The sequence below is a fragment of the Apostichopus japonicus genome, chromosome 16, assembly GCF_037975245.1.
Source record: "Apostichopus japonicus isolate 1M-3 chromosome 16, ASM3797524v1, whole genome shotgun sequence".
In the NCBI taxonomy this organism is placed as follows: domain Eukaryota; kingdom Metazoa; phylum Echinodermata; class Holothuroidea; order Aspidochirotida; family Stichopodidae; genus Apostichopus; species Apostichopus japonicus.
The window spans coordinates 27,218,536-27,240,037 of NC_092576.1; the positions used below are offsets into that span (position 1 = coordinate 27,218,536).

The 21,502-nt window shown below is 38.8% G+C and overlaps 1 pseudogene; it reads left to right on the top strand.

Moving 5' to 3' along the window:
* LOC139982496 (DNA-directed RNA polymerase III subunit RPC2-like) overlaps positions 1-21,502 on the top strand; it is a 36,387-nt pseudogene that overhangs the window by 1,566 nt on the left and 13,319 nt on the right.

A 21,502-nucleotide genomic window follows, 5' to 3' on the forward strand; every position in this document is an offset into this window, starting at 1 on the left:
GGTACCCTGAGTCATTACTTCAACTTGGAGGGTACCCTTGTTTAAATGATTTTTCTTTCTTAAAACAACACTGAGCTGCCGCCCCTACTTTTAGTAAAAAGGTCCGTTTTTGATGATTAAGCCCCGCCTCCAAGTCTGGTTTGTAGCAGATTGGCTATGACTCATGACAGCTACATGTTAGATATACGAAAATGGCTACCCTCGCCACCAATTTTCTGTACTGTAGTTAGGTACTGTACGCGAGGTGTAGTGTATTGCATGCTAATTACATATACACATTGTGTAGTGTTGAATTTTAAGTAGTGCATTTAATTTATATTAGGCCTTCGTTTTTGTAACATCCATTTAAGGTGGTGTTCAGATAGCTTTTCAGAGCAAGGGCCATGATAAGTTTGTTTGATTGCGCTTCATGTATTTTTTGTATAATTACGTTTACACATTGTTGTACTTCTGACGGCTACTTAGGCCTAGGCCTAATGCATTTAAAAAATATATAGGCCTCGGCCTATTACTATTATTAGGCTTTCAGTGATAGCCACATTAGCATTGTACTGGTGTTCAGACAGCTTTTCCTAGGCAGGACTAGGGTAAGTTTGTTTGATGGGTACGTATAAAAGAGGAGCCGGCCATAGCATCACAACTTTTATAAGACTATAAAAATTGTATAAGGTTATGTTTTATTTATAAGGATATAAGATGTATAAGGTTATAAGAAGTATGTTTAGCTTTCTTTTGAACCTGTGATGTTTGACATAAAATGTACAAAGAATTAAAATAAAATAACAAAATGGAGAGGAACTGAGGAGGCTATTAGGGGAGGAGGAGGCCACCCATCAAATAAAAACTTGTAATCTTCTTTTACATTATATTTTCCAAGTCATAAATCCATGAAATCTTCATGTCAGAAAAGTGGAAGTGGACACAGTTTTGATGGTAGTCACAACTACAGTCTACAGTGACATACAGTAGGTGGATAGGCCTAGCTCTCAAGGCGGGCATCAAGAATATGGTCGAGTTCTCCACTTCTAATTTGGCCGTTGTCATTGACGTCAAACTATATGACCAAAAAGTCCAACAGAGACTGACCCAAGATGAAGGATACCACATAAAAAACAAGTTTTTAGGTATTCTATGACATTACTAAACCTTGCAACGTCGTTCTTTCGACAAACAGGCAATGAGCGCTAAAGGCAACACTAGCAGGATAAAGTGTAACCTGCAGAGACTATTCGTGGCAAAGTAGCTTAAATGCAAGTTATATATTTGTTGTACCATGATTGTGGTGATAATTGTAGAGACAGAGCAAAGATTTGAAATTAGGAATCAAAATTAAAACTTCCAGTATTGAGATACTATTATTTTACCAAATTTATATTATTTTACCAAATTTATATTATTTTACCAAATTTATATAGCGCTCTTTTCATGCTTAAGCATTTTCAAGGGCGCTTTACAATGACAACAAAATGACAAATCCCTTAAAATATGAATAAGAAGAATAAACTTGACACTACTTAAATATTAATATAAAAATAAATATAATTTAGAATAGTATTTAGAATGTACTTAATGGCACTAAGAACACAACTAATTGATTGTTGTTTACAATGTGTTCAAAGAAAAATGAAAAAATGGAAATCCAGAATTGAAATAAGTCGCTCATGGTCAAAGTTATTTTCAAGACCCCCCCAAGCTAGTAGTCATGAAAAGTTAAAAGATTTGTCTGTCTAATATACATTCTCCATCTAAACTACTGCTAAGTTTTAATTGAATCAAAATGGCACCGATTGCCCTGGAAGAAAGGCATTGTGACATTTTAAGGCTATCAATGGGCTGTTTTGAGGGGCATGACAGCCTTTTTTCTGACCACAACAAACAAACAAATTCAGAAAATATTCAAAATAAGCCATCAGTGCCTTGGTGATTGTTGAGCTGTTGCTCTCTGGAAGAGATAGAAGTTAGACTGTTAGTAGTTCTCAGGATTTTGGACATACTGATATGGCATTGATTTTCATTCTCCAGTAATTGAGTAAATTGTTCATTATTATTATCTGGTTGAATTACTCTTATCTTCTAATTGTATTCTCGGCAGTTCCACTCATGAGAGGAAGAGTAGAACTGTGGTGATCTTGAAAAAAGGAAGACATTACATCAAACATAACTCTCTGACTGAGGTAAGACTAATAACTGAAGAAAGGCCCTTTCACTTTTAGTGAGCCAAATTAACTTGAAAAAACTTATTTTACTCAACTCGGCCACTTTGATTGTGGAAGACGCTTTTTAAAACTACTGCATTGGAGGATATTTCAGTGGTAAAATTCTTTCTGGCGAAAGAAGAATGTATTCTAAACATCTTGATAAGGTTTTCATGCCCTTTCTGAAAAAGTCCTTGACTCAGGATACTTGTATTGTACTATTTTCATTCTGTTGTTCTCGGAAGGATCTCCACAATGAAACTCTCATTGTTCTGTTTTATGCTATGTCCTCAAGATGCTTCTATTATGATGTGTTCATTTTATTGCTCTGTGAAGAATGTACATTGGGATGTCCTCAAGATGCTTCTATTATGATGTGTTCATTTTATTGCTCTGTGAAATATGTCCTCAAGATGCTTCTATTATGATGTGTTCATTTTACTGCTCTGTGCAGAATGTCCTCAAGATGCTTCTATTATGATGTGTACATTTTACTGCTCTGTGAAGTATGTCCTCAAGATGCTTCTATTATGATGTGTTCATTTTACTGCTCTGTGAAGTTTGTCCTCAAGATGCTGCTATCATGATGTGTTCATTTTATTGCTCTGTGAAGTATGTACATTGGGATGTCCTCAAGATGCTTCTATTATGATGTGTTCATTTTACTGCTCTGTGAAGTATGTCCTCAAGATGCTTCTATTATGTGTTCATTTTACTGCTCTTTGAAGTATGTCCTCATGATGCTTCTATTATGATGTTTATTTTATTGCTCTATGAAGTATGTACATCGGGATGTCCTCAAGATGCTTCTATTAATGGGCAGGGTCAAGCGGTAACGGAGGGACATTTGACTGTATTCCTTACACATTTTGTCTCTCCTTGCATTGGTTTGAGGGAGTATGTTGCAATTTCTTGTGTGGTTATCTAGACAGGTAGTTACTTGCTTCATACCCATAAACTTAATTCTTGTGGCTGTTACTGTAGGAAAAATATGGCATGAAAAACATCATGGTAACATAGGGACACCAAATGAACACGTGTTTTCACACTTTTTTTTGAAGATGTCAAATCCACTGTTCTTAAGTTACACTGACCATGTAACTTATATCAGGTGTTGGCTGGTATATTGCTTCACATACACCAAGGAAAAATTAGATGAACAGGCATCAATTGTCAAATCTACAGTTGATTTTGTACAGTAACGGAGGGACAATTCCGATGGTAACGGAGGGACACAAAATGTTCAGTGTTGTTTAGTGTAGCCTTTTGCCTGTTTTTGCTGCTTTAGATTCAATATTTTTATTGCTATTGGACTAAAAGTTATATTACTTAGGGAAACAAGGTACAGTATGTACAAGCTATGTTCACCAAAATATTAGCAATTTTGCTGGTTAATAAAAATGTAAGAAAAAAATAGTAAGAAATTGATTAAAAGAACAAGTTTAAACAGAACACTCTTCATCATTTAGCACTCTCTAACTGCATTATTAGCAACTGTTGGTGGGGGGGGGGGGTGGGGGCTAGTGCACTTCAAAACAAGTCAGTAAATCACATATTTACAGTAGACAGTTCACAGGTACTGTACTGTACTATGTGCAGAAATTTCATTACAGTAGTATGCCAGTCACATTTTGTCTTCCAAATACTACTAGTACTTTGCAGAAACCACTTGGTGCAGTAATTGATACTGGGCTTAAAAGTGAAATGCTGAAGTAACTTCTAACTTTAATGATAAATCCATACTGTAATAATGCAGTGGTATTTTAACAATTTAACAACTATCAACAATAATAATACAAAAACATTTTGAGACATAACATGATACAGTTACAGTAGCTACTGTACTGCAGAAAGGTTCAGTATGCCTGAATGTAATATTTGTGGATTAGAAACTATAGATAATTGAATTAACTTCCTGAAATATGTATAAACTAAAAAAAAAAAAAAAAAAAAAAATATCATAAAAGTAAAAAACAATATTCCAATCACAACTATGCTTTGAACATGTCTGCAAACTTTTTCTAGTATTTTTAATCCTGATCAACAAATTTTGAGTTTGCTCTTGCTGATCAACAAATTTTGAGTTTGCTCTTGCTGAAGGAAAGTGGCTTTGGAAGCTCTTTCAAATGGAAGAAAATGTCCTTGATTCTCACAGCTGAAATATTGCTCACACTTTTGAACTGGTTGGCAATCAGCAGTGTATGAATGAAAACTTCCATTCTGTACCTTCCAGCCAGTGTTTGTGGTGTTGTTTTTTCTAACTCAAATGTAGCTTTTCTTGACTTCCATGACTTCACATTCTGAGGAATTTATTAATGTTAGTCAAGCTGTTGTTCTCTTCACATAAACAGGAAGTCAAGAATTCCATTCTTAGAACACAACTAGTAGCAAGTAAACTCCCACTGGCAGGAATCTGTGCACAATCTTGCAGTAAACAATTGTCCCTCCGTTACTGGTAACGGAGGGACACTACTTCACTTGTTCTTTACTATAGCATAAAAAGTAGCTAACTCCTTGGTTTAACATTTCTTTAGTGGTTAACCCTAAGAAAGTGTTTTATACAAATTATGAAATTTTTCCAGCATTGAATGACTGAGAAATTAAAAAAAATGTATTTTTTTGGTAAGGGAGGGACAGGTAACGGAGGGACAAATCAGGTAATTAGCAGTTACTGCTAATTGACAAGTTATAGACATTGAAGGGGAATTATACCTGTGATATTCATAATATTGACCATGACTACTAGGCTGTGTAAGTAATCTTTCTAAGTCATCTTTGTACTAGGAAAAATTTGGTTTTAAAAATATCCCCAGAATTCAAGAATTTTTCAGATAACACAAGTGCAAATTGGCATGTGTTATATATGTCTATAACTTTTTATTAAATTAGTATATTTTTGTTCTGCAAGCACAGTGGTAAAATATAACTCTTTATCTATCTAGCCATACCACATTTGACCATGTTCTGTACATTTCCAATTTCAACCCAATTGTTACATTTCCCTTGACCCTGCCCTAATATGTGTTCATTTTACTGCTCTGTGAAGTATGTACTCAAGATGCTTCTATTATGATGTGTTCATTTTACTGCTCTGGGAAGTATGTCCTCAAGATGCTGCTATTATGATGTGTTCATTTTACTGCCCTGTGAAGTATGTACTCAAGATGCTTCTATTATGATGTGTTCATTTTATTGCTCTGTGAAGTACAGTATGTCCTCAAGATACTTCTATTATGATGTGTTCATTTTACTGCTCTGTGAAGTATGTACTCAAGATGCTTCTATTATGATGTGTTCATTTTATTGCTCTGTGAAGTATGTACTCAAGATGCTTCTATTATGATGTGTTCATTTTATTGCTCTGTGAAGTACAGTATGTCCTCAAGATACTTCTATTATGATGTGTTCATTTTACTGCTCTGGGAAGTATGTCCTCAAGATGCTGCTATTATGATGTGTTCATTTTACTGCCCTGTGAAGTATGTACTCAAGATGCTTCTATTATGATGTGTTCATTTTACTGCTCTGTGAAGTATGTACTCAAGATGCTTCTATTATGATGTGTTCATTTTATTGCTCTGTGAAGTACAGTATGTCCTCAAGATACTTCTATTATGATGTGTTCATTTTACTGCTCTGGGAAGTATGTCCTCAAGATGCTGCTATTATGATGTGTTCATTTTACTGCCCTGTGAAGTATGTACTCAAGATGCTTCTATTATCATGTGTTCATTTTACTGCCCTGTGAAGTATGTATTCAAGATGCTTGTATTATGATGTGTTCATTTTACTGCTCTGGGAAGTATGTCCTCAAGATGCTGCTATTATGATGTGTTCATTTTACTGCACTGTGAAGTATGTACTCAAGATGCTTCTATTATGATGTGTTCATTTTACTGCTCTGGGAAGTATGTCCTCAAGATGCTGCTATTATGATGTGTTCATTTTACTGCTCTGGGAAGTATGTACTCAAGATGCTTCTATTATGATGTGTTCATTTTACTGCTGTGTGAAGTGTGTCCTCAAGATGCTTCTATTATTATGTGTTCATTTACTGCTCTGTGAAGTATGTCCTCAAGATGCTTCTATTATGATGTGTTTATTTTGCTGCCCTGTGAAGTATGTCCTCAAGATGCTGCTATTATCATGTGTACATCTTACTGCTCTGTGAAGTATGTCCATCATGATGTCCTCACATTGCATCCCTTCATTCTAACATATCCATCTTTATGATTATTTTGTGATATTCTCACTCTATTGGGTAATTCTGTGTGTGTGGATGTCCACCTTTTCCTTTCGCCATGCTGTTATTGTATTATACTATTGCCTTTAATATGCTTCTATTGTGATATTTTCATTCTGTTGTTTTCACGATGTTCCTATTGTAGTGGTCTTTAAAGCTCTGGGTCTAGAGAGTGACCAAGAGGTGGTTCAGATGGTCGGTACAGAGGACTCTCTCATGTCACAGTTTGCACCAAATCTGGAAGAGTGCCATCGGCTTCAAATATTCACCCAAACACAGGTGCGTAAAGTTGGGGGACAGTTCTTTGTTGGTTGTCACCTGAAGGAAGCTGGTTGTATGTCTATTACAGTAGTGAAATATTAATGTATTATATGTAACACAGGCAACTTAGATAAAATTTTAAAATGACTCTGTTAGCAAACTGCTTATCCACTAGAGAGCCTGTGTATGTGAAAAAGTAAAGTTGGCCTGACATTTTGACCCTAGCAGGATCTTCTTCAAAAGCTGAATGACAAGTAACAGTAACAGAAGGGACAAAAAACACGCACAGAATACAGACAGGTTAATAAGCATGGTGAACACAAAGAGATAGATGTAAGGGGATTAGTAGAAAAGGGATGGAGAGAAGAAAGCAACAGGGAAGAGGAGAGGTAGGAGATAGACAGTGGAGGGACAAATGGAGGATTAAGGGAAGGGGTTAGGGAATAAACTGGAGAAGGACAAAGACAGAAAGGTGTGGAGAAAAAAGGGTGGATAAAATGTTGTAAGAACACTATGGTGTTGTATTTCTAATTGATTTTAATGTGTTATTCTGTCTAGCACCTATAATAATAATAATAATTCTTATTTATAAAGCCCATTATACCGTCGGTCTCAATGCCCTTTGCAAGAAACAAAATGAGTACAAAAATACAGCATAGTAGAACAAAAACGTTAAAAGGTACAAGAAAGGATTGAAAAAATCACAAGGTCCTATAATAAGTTCCTGTAATATAACTCCTGTAATCTGTTGTGAGGGGGATAGTATTGTTTTCTAGTTGATTGTAATGTAGTTATAAAGCTAATGACAGCTGATTAAGATTACACAGCAATGATTTTAATTGATCCTGTCAATGCCGGTAACCATCTTCTTCTTACTGTTTTGACTAGGCATTGAACTACATAGGTAGTAAGCTCAGACAGAGACAACGATGGGGAGGTCAGATCAAGACCAAGGTGGATGAGGCCAGGGATCTACTCACAAACACTGTCCTCACTCATGTACCTGTAAGTGTTACATGTATACATGTACAATGTATGTTATTGTACCTGTAAGTGTTATAAACATGTACAATGTATGTCTGTACAAGTATGCTATTGTACCTGTAAGTGTTATATATGTACAATGCATGCCTGTACAAGGATGCTATTGTGCCTGTAAGTGTAATATATATACATGTACAATGTATGTCTGTACAAGTATGCTATTGTACATGTTAGTGTTGTTTATACATGTACAATGTTTGCCTATACTAGTATGCTATTGTACCTGTAAGTGTGTGTACTCGTACAATGTAATGTCTGTACAAGTATGCTGTTATATATGTTAGGGTAATATATGTATATATATATAACATGACCAATGCATGCCTGTACCAAATATGCTATTGTACATGTTAGTGTTTTATGTATACATGCACAATGTATTTCTTCAAGTAAACTTAAAGTTTGTTTGGTATATTTCTTTAAAACTGAATTATAAATGATTCCCTCATTTGTTGAGTAGAAGTTGTAATGCCATCTTTGAGAACATATTAGTAGGCACTCCTTTCAATATTTCCAATCCTTGCCAAGGAAAGTGTAACACAGGACAAAGTTGATGGATTAGTGCTAACTGTAAATTAATATTTTGATATTTCCTTGCAGGTCGTTAACTTCAACTTTCGCCCTAAATGCATCTATCTGGCACTGATGGTGAGGAGAGTGATAGAAGCCCAGGGTGACTCATTCAAGGTAGATGACCGAGATTACTATGGCAACAAGAGACTAGAGTTGGCTGGCCAGGTGAGTTGCTGCTGGTGACTGTACATGTACTAGACTTGGTCTTAAACAGTGGCGTAGCATCCATAAAGTCAGGGGGGGCGGATGCCTCCCCTGGCGGACTCAAATGGACTGCTGGTGCCCTTTTCAGCTATTCACCACTTTTTACTTATTCGCGATTAATTACTTTTTTATTGCGCTCTCATCTACCTTTGACATTTGTCACATTTTGTTGCCGATGACACCTATTTATTCTTCGTTTATCTGCAAATTAGCAAGGCCTGGAAAGGGTCATTTCCGGCGATCTAGGGAGTATCTATACTCCAAAAATTTCTGTACGCTCTGCGCCAATCTGTGATGGCGCTCCGCTTAGATAAAGTTTAAAGCGCCCCTACAGACCATTCTCGCCCCCTCTGACCAATACCCCTAGCTCTGCCACTGGTCTTAAGCCAGCTTTTTGGTCAAAGTTAGTGGAGATCCAAGCCAATCTCCGGTGCGGCAGGCATTATCAAAATCATTGAGCATCATTGGGGGGGGGGGGGGGGGGGAGGTCCAGCGTGCTGAGAACCATGAAGCTATCAAGGTGGAAAGTTTGAAACAATCTTTATTTGTTGGCCTATATTTTCATGTGTGAGGTCATCAGCTTAACACAGGAAATAATTCAGTGTTAAAGTTTGCATACCTGTGTACAATAACTGCTATGCATCTATGAAGGCTATGAACATTACCCCATATAAAGTATTATAGCTCTGTGTACAATAACTGCTATGCTTCTATGAAGGCTATGAACATTACCCCATATAAAGTATTATAGCTCTGTGTACAATGACTGCTATGCATCTATGAAAGATATGAACATTACCCCATATAAAGTAGTGAAGCTCTGTGTACAATAACTGCTACGCATCTTTGAAGGCTATGAACATTACCCCATATAAAGTAGTATAGCTCTGTGTACAATAACTGCTATGCATCTTTGAAGGCTATGAACATTACCACATATAAAGTAGTATAGCTCTGTGTACAATAACTGCTATGCATCTTTCAAGGCTATGAACATTACCACATATAAAGTAGTATAGCTCTCTGTACAATAACTGCTATGCTTCTTTGAAGGCTATGAACATTACCCCATATAAAGTATTATAGCTCTGTGTACAATAACTGCTATGCATCTTTGAAGGCTATGAGCATTACCACATATACAGTAGTATAGCTCTGTGTACAATAACTGCTACGCATCTTTGACGGCTATGAACATTACCCCTTATAAAGTAGTAAAGCTCTGTGTACAATAACTGCTATGCATCTTTCAAGGCTATGAACATTATTACCCCATATAAATTATTAAACTGCAACTGCACAATTATGTCTTCATTGTTCCACCTGCTTAAAGTGGTGTGACTTGTTCAGTTCCTCTGTGCATTCCTCATATATCTCGAACCTACTAATAAATGGTATAAACCATTTACCATCAGTTGGTGGCCTGGGGGAAGGGGGGCAGTGGGGAGTGGGGCTGGGTGAGTAGGTCATCAAACAAACATCACCCTGTTTGTTCATCTTTTTTGGGGACATTTCTAGTATGAACTGATCATCTGAGCTGTTTATTTTTCCAGCTCATCTCGCTGTTGTTTGAGGATCTCTTCAAGAAGTTTAATTCGGAGCTGAAGAAGATTGCAGACCAAATCATTCCCAAGCCGAGCAGAGCTGCTCTATTTGATGTAGTGAAGCACATGAGACAGGATAAGATCACCAATGGACTCAACACTGCTATATCAACAGTAAGGCTTCATTCCACATTGTAAAAAGAAATTACTCAACTACTACTACAAATAATAATAATAAACAGTTCTTATTAAGCGCCCGTAACAGAAGTCTCAGGGCGCTTTACAAATATAAAAGTCATATAATACATAAAGAATACAAGTCAAACACACAGCAAAAGAAGCAAATGACCGCTGACCAGACAAGGAACATGCAACGAAAGAGCAAACCAATAAAAAAACCAGTGTCTGGCCATCGATCCTGACCTATTCTAAAAATATACCATACCAATTTGATATAAAATCAAACATGTATATACAATATCACAATATGTACATAGACAATGAATTACTGAGTAAAGAGATGAGTTTTCAGTTTTGTTTTAAAATTATGAGGAATATTCCTCTGATGAGAGGATGTAACTCTGTCAGGTGCATACCTAGATGGATAAATATTCTATACAGGCTATTAATAACATATTGGTTGACTTTAACACTCATATAATCAAATTTGATATGTCCTAGCACTTTGAAGAGACATGGGCATCTAAATTAAGATCTTGTCAATTTTCAAAACTATTTTTTAAATTTTTGAGGAAGCTTTTAAGCATTGGTCGCTACTTAATCTATTACATCTAGAGCTGGGTCTGATGGGTAGAGGAGGTACTTTAACAGCAAATGGAATTTCGGTCTTCAAATCTTGGAAGGGTCTGGCGGAAGATTGGTTGTTTACTTCAAATTCAGATTGTAAAGAAATAACCACAAATTGGTCAAATTGGTATCATTCTCAAAGCTGGTGTACTATTCACCATATATACACATCTCTCCTACAGTGTACATATTGGTGTTCTATTCACCAAACCTGCACATCTCTCCTACAGTGTACATATTGCTGTTCTATTCACCAAACCTATACATCTCTCCTACAGTGTTCATATCTGTGTCCTATTCACCAAACCTACACATCTCTTACAGTGTACATATTGCTGTTCTATTCACCAAACCTATACATCTCTCCTACAGTGTACATATCTGTGTCCTATTCACCAAACCTACACATCTCTTACAGTGTACATATTGGTGTTTTATTCACCAAACCTACCCATCTCTCCAACAGTATACATACTGCTGTTCTATTCACCAAACATACACATCTCTCCCACAGTGTACATATTGATGTTCTATTCACCAAACCTACACATCTCTCCTACAGTGTACATATTGCTGCTCTATTCACCAAACCTACATATCTCTCCTACAGTTTACATATTGGTGTTTTATTCACCAAACCTACACATCTCTCCTACAGTGTACATATTGCTGCTCTATTCACCAAACCTACATATCTCTCCTACAGTGTACATATTGGTGTTCTATTCACCAAACCTACACATCTTTCCTACAGTGTACATATTGTTGTTCTATTCAACAAACCTACCCATCTCTCCTACAGTGTACATATTGGTGTTCTATGCACCAAACCTACACATCTCTTCTACAGTGTACATATTGGTGTTCTATTCACCAAACATACACATCTCTCCTACAGTGTACATATTGATGTTCTATTCACCAAACCTACATATCTCTTCTACAGTGTACATATTGCTGTTCTATTCACCAAACATACACATCTCTCCCACAGTGTACATATTGATGTTCTATTCACCAAACCTACACATCTCTCCTACAGTGTACATATTGGTGTTCTATTCACCAAACCTACATCTCTCTCCTACTGTGTACATATTGGTTAATGTTACTTTGCTTCATTTTTTTGGCCAACCTCCTTTGCTGTTCAGAGAACAATTTTAAGGCCTAGTTGTCCCCCAGAAAAGGAGAAAAGATCCTGAAAAATGTCTCCTTCTTAGTGTAACATAACGTAACAGGTCTGGCAAGGATTACGCACCACAGAGAAAGCCTGACTGCAATATCTACCCAAGTATCCACAATGGAACATGTTTAGAAATTGTATTTTCTGTTGTATACTCAATGTGAATCTGTTCTATGTGTATCTTGTTTCACAGGGAAACTGGTCATTGAAACGTTTCAAAATGGAGCGTGCAGGCGTAACCCAGATACTATCCAGATTGTCATACATATCAGCCCTGGGTATGATGACCAGAATATCCAGTCAGGTACGGAAACTGCCATTCAGTCATTCTCTCATAATCAGGGATTATAACATTAACTGTCATACATATCAGCCCTGGGTATGATGACCAGAATATCCAGCCAGGTACAGAAACTGCCATTCAGTCATTCTCTCATAATCAGGGATTATAACATTAACTGTCATATATATCAGCCCTGGGTATGATGACCAGAATATCCAGTCAGGTATGGAAACTGCCATTCAGTCATTCTCACATAATTCGTGATTTCTTTTCTACCTCGTGGACAAAAACTATTATCCTAACACACTGTAGCATATGCAAACTGGAACCTATACCGCATTTTTTTTTTACACCTGGCTCATCCTTAGTTATAGGAAGATCTATCAGATCTGACAGATTTAACAGACCAACAAAGTATCTGTAAAGATTGTTTATCATTCTAGGAACACCTTAAAAGATCTGCAGGCTGCTTAATCTCTCCCTCTCTCTTATCTTTGAATTATTCATGTAGAATATTGGAGTTGCAATCTGATATTTTTCCCTCTTTCAAAAACACATATTGACTTAAAAAAGTTCAATGAAATCATCTGTAAGAAACAAAAAGAATAGAGTAATTTTTCATAGATTGTATGTAATAGAGGAATCCATAGACAATCATATAGGAGTTAGTTCATAATAAAACAACAGGGAGGAAAATAAACTTACAGGTGTACCTGATTGAAATACCACCATTTTTTTGTTAGCCTCTGAAGAAGATCCTGCTAGGATCGAAAAGTCAGGCCAACTTACTTTTACACATTCTCTTACACAGGCTTTCTAGTGGATGAGCACTTTGCTAATAGTTTTATTTTATTTTTGAAATACAACCTGTGTACATTCTCTCACTATTTGGTCTTGGCAAAATACTGGTACATACTTGAAACAAGTAACCATGACTTCACCTGTTTATTAGATAGATGTAATCAGATCAAAGAATTTACATAAAGACTTACATTTAAGTTTCGGGGACAGTTAATCGACTACTCCCAAATCTAATCGCCGTCATGTCGGCGTGCTCTAGCAAGGCTATTGTTCACGTCTTCAGCCTAGTTACACTTGAGGGATCAGCTCTCAGCTCTCAGCTGAGACTCAGATTTAATGAGGAGGCAGGGGGAGGGGGGTTTCTTTTGGTGTGGACAATGAACTTCCTCAAGTGATCAAGATGCATGACATTTCTCTTTTGAATAAGAATTAAGTTTCACGGGTAACTTGTTCTGTACTAAAGCTATCAGGCATCAACAATCGATTCAAGTTTATTTGTTTGTATATGACTATCGTGTGGGAAGTGCACAGTATTGTATAGGCTATTTGTAATGCAATATGCCAGTAGGCTTAGTGTATATGCCTGTATGTACAGTATTAAGTATAGGTTGGCATTTGGAAGTTGAATGCAGTATTCCAGTAGGCTTAGTGTATATGCCTGTATATACAGTAAAGTATAGGCCGGCTTTGGAAGTTGTATGTAGTATGCCAGTGGGCTTAGTGTATATGCCTGTATGTACAGTATTAAGTATAGGTCGGCATTTGGAAGTTGAATGCAGTATGCCAGTGGGCTTAGTGTATATGCCTGTATGTACAGTATTAAGTATAGGTCGGCATTTGGAAGTTGGATGCAGTATGCCAGTGGGCTTAGTGTATATGCCTGTACATACAGTAAAGTATAGGCCGGCTTTGGAAGTTGTATGTAGTATGCCAGTGGGCTTAGTGTATATGCCTGTATGTACAGTATTAAGTATAGTTTGGCATTTGGAAGTTGAATGCAGTATTCCAGTGGGCTTAGTGTATATGCCTGTATGTACAGTATTAAGTATAGGTCGGCATTTGGAAGTTGAATGCAGTATGCCAGTGGGCTTAGTGTATATGCCTGTATGTACAGTATTAAGTATAGGTCGGCATTTGTAAGTTGAATGCAGTATGCCAGTGGGCTTAGTGTATATGCCTGTATGTACAGTATTAAATATAGGTAGGCATTTGGAAGTTGAATGCAGTATGCCAGTGGGCTTAGTGTATATGCCTGTACATACAGTAAAGTATAGGCCGGCTTTGGAAGTTGTATGCAGTATGCCAGTGGGCTTAATGTATATGCCTGTATAGACAGTATTAAGTATAGGTCGGCATTTGGAAGTTGAATGCAGTATGCCAGTGGGCTTAGTGTATATGCCTGTATGTACAGTATTAAGTACAGGTTGGCATTTGGAAGTTGAATGCAGTATGCCAGTGGGCTTAGTGTATATGCCTGTATGTACAGTATTAAGTATAGTTTGGCATTTGGAAGTTGAATGCAGTATGCCAGTGGGCTTAATGTATATGCCTGTATAGACAGTATTAAGTATAGGTCGGCATTTGGAAGTCGAATCCATTTTGTACAGTCAAGTAACATGGTAATAGTAATGTCCCCGGTGACCTACAATTTTTTGTATTTGCCCAAGTGACTGATGAATGATCATCAAAGATCGTGACTGATATCAAATAGCAAAATCTCTTAAAATCAAGATATCAGTGACTACAAAAATAGCGGTTGGCATTTGTGTGTTTTATTATACTAATTTTATTATAACAAGCACTTATTCTGTCTTCAGGTAACATATTAGGAGTCATTAAAAATTACAAGAAGCTTATCCAGGATTTTCGGCTCTTGAGGAGGGCTGGGTACATCAACGAGTTTGTGTCCATCTGTCCGAATCATACTCACAGATGTGTGTACATAGCATCTGATGGTGGAAGGGTGTGTAGGTGAGTGGCCAGGGAGGAGGTGGGAGGGTGGGTGGGAAGGGGGGGGGCTTGGTATATCAACAAGTTTGTGTCCATCTGTCCGAATCATACTCACAGATGTGTGTACATTGCATCTGATGGTGGAAGGGTGAGTGGCCAGGGAGGAGGTGGGAGGGTGGACGGGAGTGGAGGGGGGGGGGGCTGGGTACATCAACAAGTTTGTGTCCATCTGTCTGAATCATACTCACAGATGTGTGTACATAGCATCTGATGGTGGAAGGGTGTGTAGGTGAGTGGCCAGGGAGGAGGTGGGAGGGTGGCTCGGGGGGGCTGGGTACATCAACGAGTTTGTGTCCATCTGTCCGAATCAGACTCACAGATGTGTGTGCATAGCATCTGACGGTGGAAGGGTGTGTAGGTGAGTGGCCAGGGAGGAGGTGGGAGGGTGGCTGGGAGTGGGGGGGGGCTGGGTACATCAACGAGTTTGTGTCCATCTGTCCGAATCAGACTCACAGATGTGTGTGCATAGCATCTGACGGTGGAAGGGTGTGTAGGTGAGTGGCCAGGGAGGAGGTGGGAGGGTGGCTGGGAGTGGGGGGGAGGGCTGGGTACATCAACGAGTTTGTGTCCATCTGTCCGAATCAGACTCACAGATGTGTGTGCATAGCATCTGACGGTGGAAGGGTGTGTAGGTGAGTGGCCAGGGAGGAGGTGGGAGGGTGGCTGGGAGTGGGGGGGGGGGGGCTGGGTACATCAACAAGTTTGTGTCCATCTGTCCGAATCATACTCACAGATGTGTGTACATAGCATCTGATGGTGGAAGGGTGTGTAGGTGAGTGGCCAGGGAGGAGGTGGGAGGGTGGCTCGGGGGGGCTGGGTACATCAACGAGTTTGTGTCCATCTGTCCGAATCAGACTCACAGATGTGTGTACATAGCATCTGACGGTGGAAGGGTGTGTAGGTGAGTGGCCAGGGAGGAGGTGGGAGGGTGGCTGGGAGTGGGGGGGGGCTGGGTACACAACAAGTTTGTGTCCATCTGTCCGAATCATACTCACAGATGTGTGTACATAGCATCTGACGGTGGAAGGGTGTGTAGGTGAGTGGCCAGGGAGGAGGTGGGAGGGTGGCTTGGAGTGGGGGGGGGGCTGGGTACATCAACGAGTTTGTGTCCATCTGTCCGAATCAGACTCACAGATGTGTGTGCATAGCATCTGACGGTGGAAGGGTGTGTAGGTGAGTGGCCAGGGAGGAGGTGGGAGGGTGGCTGGGAGTGGGGGGGGGGCTGGGTACATCAACGAGTTTGTGTCCATCTGTCCGAATCAGACTCACAGATGTGTGTGCATAGCATCTGACGGTGGAAGGGTGTGTAGGTGAGTGGCCAGGGAGAGGTGGGAGGGTGGCTGGGAGTGGGGGGGAGGGCTGGGTACATCAACGAGTTTGTGTCCATCTGTCCGAATCAGACTCACAGATGTGTGTGCATAGCATCTGACGGTGGAAGGGTGTGTAGGTGAGTGGCCAGGGAGGAGGTGGGAGGGTGGCTGGGAGTGGGGGGGGGGGCTGGGTACATCAACAAGTTTGTGTCCATCTGTCCGAATCATACTCACAGATGTGTGTACATAGCATCTGATGGTGGAAGGGTGTGTAGGTGAGTGGCCAGGGAGGAGGTGGGAGGGTGGCTCGGGGGGGCTGGGTACATCAACGAGTTTGTGTCCATCTGTCCCAATCAGACTCACAGATGTGTGTACATAGCATCTGACGGTGGAAGGGTGTGAAGGTGAGTGGCCAGGGAGGAGGTGGGAGGGTGGCTGGGAGTGGGGGGGGGCTGGGTACACAACAAGTTTGTGTCCATCTGTCCGAATCATACTCACAGATGTGTGTACATAGCATCTGACGGTGGAAGGGTGTGTAGGTGAGTGGCCAGGGAGGAGGTGGGAGGGTGGCTTGGAGTGGGGGGGGGGGCTGGGTACATCAACGAGTTTGTGTCCATCTGTCCGAATCAGACTCACAGATGTGTGTACATAGCACGTGACGGTGGAAGGGTGTGTAGGTGAGTGGCCAGGGAGGAGGTTGGAGGGTGGGGGGGAGGGATGGGGGAATGACTTCATATTTCTTTCTATTAATTGTGCAGCGCAGCGACTGATACCCACCATGGGTGTAACTTGTAGGACTGTGGTTGCTAACTTTAAAATCTACTTGGTATTATTTCTTACTCACAAACATTAATGAGTTAAATTTGTGGATTCATTCTAGAAGGTCCCCCCCCCCCCATACCTACAGGTTCATACCTGACAATAAGCTTTTAGTGTAAGTGTAATTACTTTCAGGGTAACAGGTTTGTGTTTTATGGCTTTTGAGTGTGGTCTGGTAGTAAAACAGTGAATATTTTTTTTACTGATAAGACAGTATTATGCAACCTTTGCTCTCTCTTCTTTGACACTGCAGGCCGTACATTATAGTGGACAGAGGGAAACCAAAGGTGCTGCAGAAGCATATCAATGAATTGACTCAAGAAATTAGAAGTTTTGAAGATTTCTTGAGAGAGGGTCTGGTAGAATACCTGGATGTGAATGAAGAGAATGACTGTCTGATAGCTCTCTATGAGTCACTCATTACAAGGTAAATGAATATACAATAGATATGAATATACAATAGATTTGAATATGCATTTGATATGAATATACAATAGATGTTAACATACAATAGATATGAATACACAATAGATGTTAATATTCAAGAGATATGAATATACAATAGATAGTAATATATAATACATGTTAATATACAATAGATATGAATATACAATAGATTTGAATATACATTTGATATGAATATACAATAGATGTTAACATACAATAGATATGAATACATAATAGATGTTAATATTCAATAGATATGAATATACAATAGATGTAAATATACAATAGATATGAATATACAATAGATATTAATATACAATAGATATGAATATACAAAAGATGTTAATATTCAATAGATATGAATACAATAGATGTTAATATACAGCCAATCTATCAACCTGTCACTCATTACAAGGTGAATGAATATACAATAGATATGAATATACAATATATATGAATATACAATATATGATAACATACAACCAATATATCAACCTGTCACGCATTTTACAAGATGAATGAATATACAATAGATATGAATATTCAATAGATATGAATATACAAAAGATGTTACTATACAACCAATTTATCAACCTGTCAAGAATATACAATAGATATGAATATAAAATAGATATGCACAAAACCTATCTATTAACCTGTCACCCATTACAAGGTGAATGAATATTCAATAGATGTGAATATACAATAAATATGAATAAACATAGATGTGCACAAAACAAATCTATCAACCTGTACCCTTCCCCTCATCACCCCTGCGCTTATCCTTTCCCCATTCCGTCCTTGAGCAATTTTCAAAGCTGAAATGCAACAGTAACTTGGGGCCCACAATAAATGTTGAACCAAGTATTGACATGCTTCATCATGCACCCACTCAACATTGTCCATGGAGAGTCACAGAAGCAAACGATCTGTGCTTAATAGCACAAGCACCACACTGGAGATTGCTGGAAGTGACGAGAATTATAAACTATATAGACGAGGTACCTACACAGTCTGACATGTGTAAAGTAATCTGTGTATACTGTCTTTATGAGCAACAGCCTCCCTATTCTGTTTCTTATCATTTCACTTGCCATTCAGCCTCTGAGGAAGATCCTGCTAGGATCGAAACGTCAGGCCAACTAACTTTTACACATTCTGTTACACAGGCTCTTTAGTGGATAAGCAGTTTGCTAACAGTTTTATTTTGTTTTGTCTTTTCATTTCAGTGAACCTCACATCTTGAGATAGAGCCGTTTACAATCCTTGGAGTTTGTGCCGGACTGATCCCCTATCCTCACCATAACCAGTCACCTAGAAATACCTACCAGTGTGCTATGGGAAAGCAAGCTATTGGTAAGTTGTGTGGTTACACAGTGTTAAACATCAGTTTGTGAACATGGTATGAATACCACAGTAAATACTAAGAAACCCTATCCAGTACTAACAGTGGTAAAAGTGTGGTTGTATGTTTTTTTTATCCATAGGTACTATTGCATACAACCAAAGGAACCGCATAGACACCCTGATGTACCTGTTGACTTACCCCGAAGCTCCGATGGTAAAATCAAAGGTATCGAATTATTACTTTCCTAGCTCAGTAGTCATATTTAAATATTAATTTCATTCTTTATATCTATATCATAATTCATAACAGAATCCATATCTTTGACATGTTGATTTGAATCAATTTCAATAATTAAACTGTTTGTTTTATGTTTCACTTTGGTTTCTTCTTGCAGACTATAGATTTGATTGGTTTTGATAAGGTTCCAGCTGGTCAGAATGCCATGGTGGCTGTCATGAGTTACAGTGGTTACGACATAGAGGACGCCCTCATCCTCAACAAAGCTTCTGTAGACAGGGGTGAGCCAAAGGTCATTTCAGGACAGCCTGTGTCATTGTGAATTTATTGTTTGTCACATCACACTGTTTGTCACTGTATTACTCATATCAAGTATGTTACTATGCATTATGTCAGATTCATTAAGAAAACATCGAAACCACAATGCATTTTTGCATTCTGGTTAAGATTGCATATAGTGGTTAGCTGTTGGTAATTTAATGTTTCCCTCATAGGATTTGGACGATGCCACGTTTACCGAAACCAGAAGTGCATCTTGAAGAAATATGCCAACCAATCGTTTGACCGCATCATGGGCCCATTGATCGATGGCAATACTAGAGAGGTCATCTGGAAACATAAGGTGCTGGACCAGGATGGCATCTGTAGTCCAGGTCAGTATTGAGAGTCTGTAGTCCAGGTCAGTGTTGATGGTTACTGTAGTCCAGGTCGTTTTTGATGGTTACTGTAGTCCAGGTCAGTATTGATAGTCTGTAGTCCAGGTCAGTATCGATGGCATCTGTAGTCCAGGTCAGTACTGATAGTCTGTAGTCCAGGTCAGTATCGATGGCATCTGTAGTCCAGGTCAGTATTGATAGTCTGTAGTCCAGGTCAGTATCGATGGCATCTGTAGTCCAGGTCAGTATTGATGAAATCTGTAGTCTGGTTCAGTATTAATGAAATCTGTAATCTGGTTCAGTATTAATGAAATCTGTAATCTGGTTCATTATTGATGGAATCTGTAGTCTGGGTCAGTATTGATGGAATCTGTAATCCGGGTCGGTATTGATGGAATCTGTAGTCCAGGTCAGTATTGATGGAACGTGTGTCTGGGACAGTATTGATACAGTAGTTACTGTATTTTGGGTAAGTATTGATGGTTACTGTAGTCCAGGTCAGTATCGATGAAATCTGTAGTCTGGTTCAGTATTAATGAAATCTGTAATCTGGTTCAGTATTAATGAAATCTGTAATCTGGTTCATTATTGATGGAATCTGTAGTCCGGGTCAGTATTGATGGAATCTGTAATCCGGGTCGGTATTGATGGAATCTGTAGTCCAGGTCAGTATTGATGGAACGTGTGTCTGGGACAGTATTGATACAGTAGTTACTGTATTTTGGGTAAGTATTGATGGTTACTGTAGTCCAGGTCAGTATCGATGAAATCTGTAGTCTGGTTCAGTATTAATGAAATCTGTAATCTGGTTCAGTATTAATGAAATCTGTAATCTGGTTCATTATTGATGGAATCTGTAGTCCGGTTCAGTATTGATGGAATCTGTAATCCGGGTCGGTATTGATGGCATCTGTAGTCCGGGTCAGTATTGATGGAATCTGTAGTCCAGGTCAGTATTGATGGAAAAGGCGTCTGGGACAGTATTGATAGTTACTGTATTTTTGTAAGTATTGATGGTTACTGTAGTCCAGGTCAGTATTGATGAAATCTGTAATCCGGTTCAGTATGATAGAATCTGTAGTCCAGGTCAGTATTGATGGAAAAGGCGTCTGGGACAGTATTGATAGTTACTGTATTTTTGTAAGTATTGATGGTTACTGTAGTCCAGGTCAGTATCGATGAAATCTGTAGTCTGGTTCATTATTGATGGAATCTGTAGTCCGGGTCAGTATTGATGGAATCTGTAATCCGGGTCGGTATTGATGGCATCTGTAGTCCGGGTCAGTATTGATGGAAAAGCCGTCTGGGACAGTATTGATAGTTACTGTATTTTTGTAAGTATTGATGGTTACTGTAGTCCAGGTCAGTATCGATGAAATCTGTAATCCGGTTCAGTATGATAAAATCTGTAGTCCGGGACAGTATTGATGGAATCTGTAATCTGGTTCAGTATTGATGGAATCTGAAGTCCGGGTCGGTATTGATGGAATCTGTAGTCCGGGACAGTATTGATGGAATCTGTAGTCCGGGACAGTAT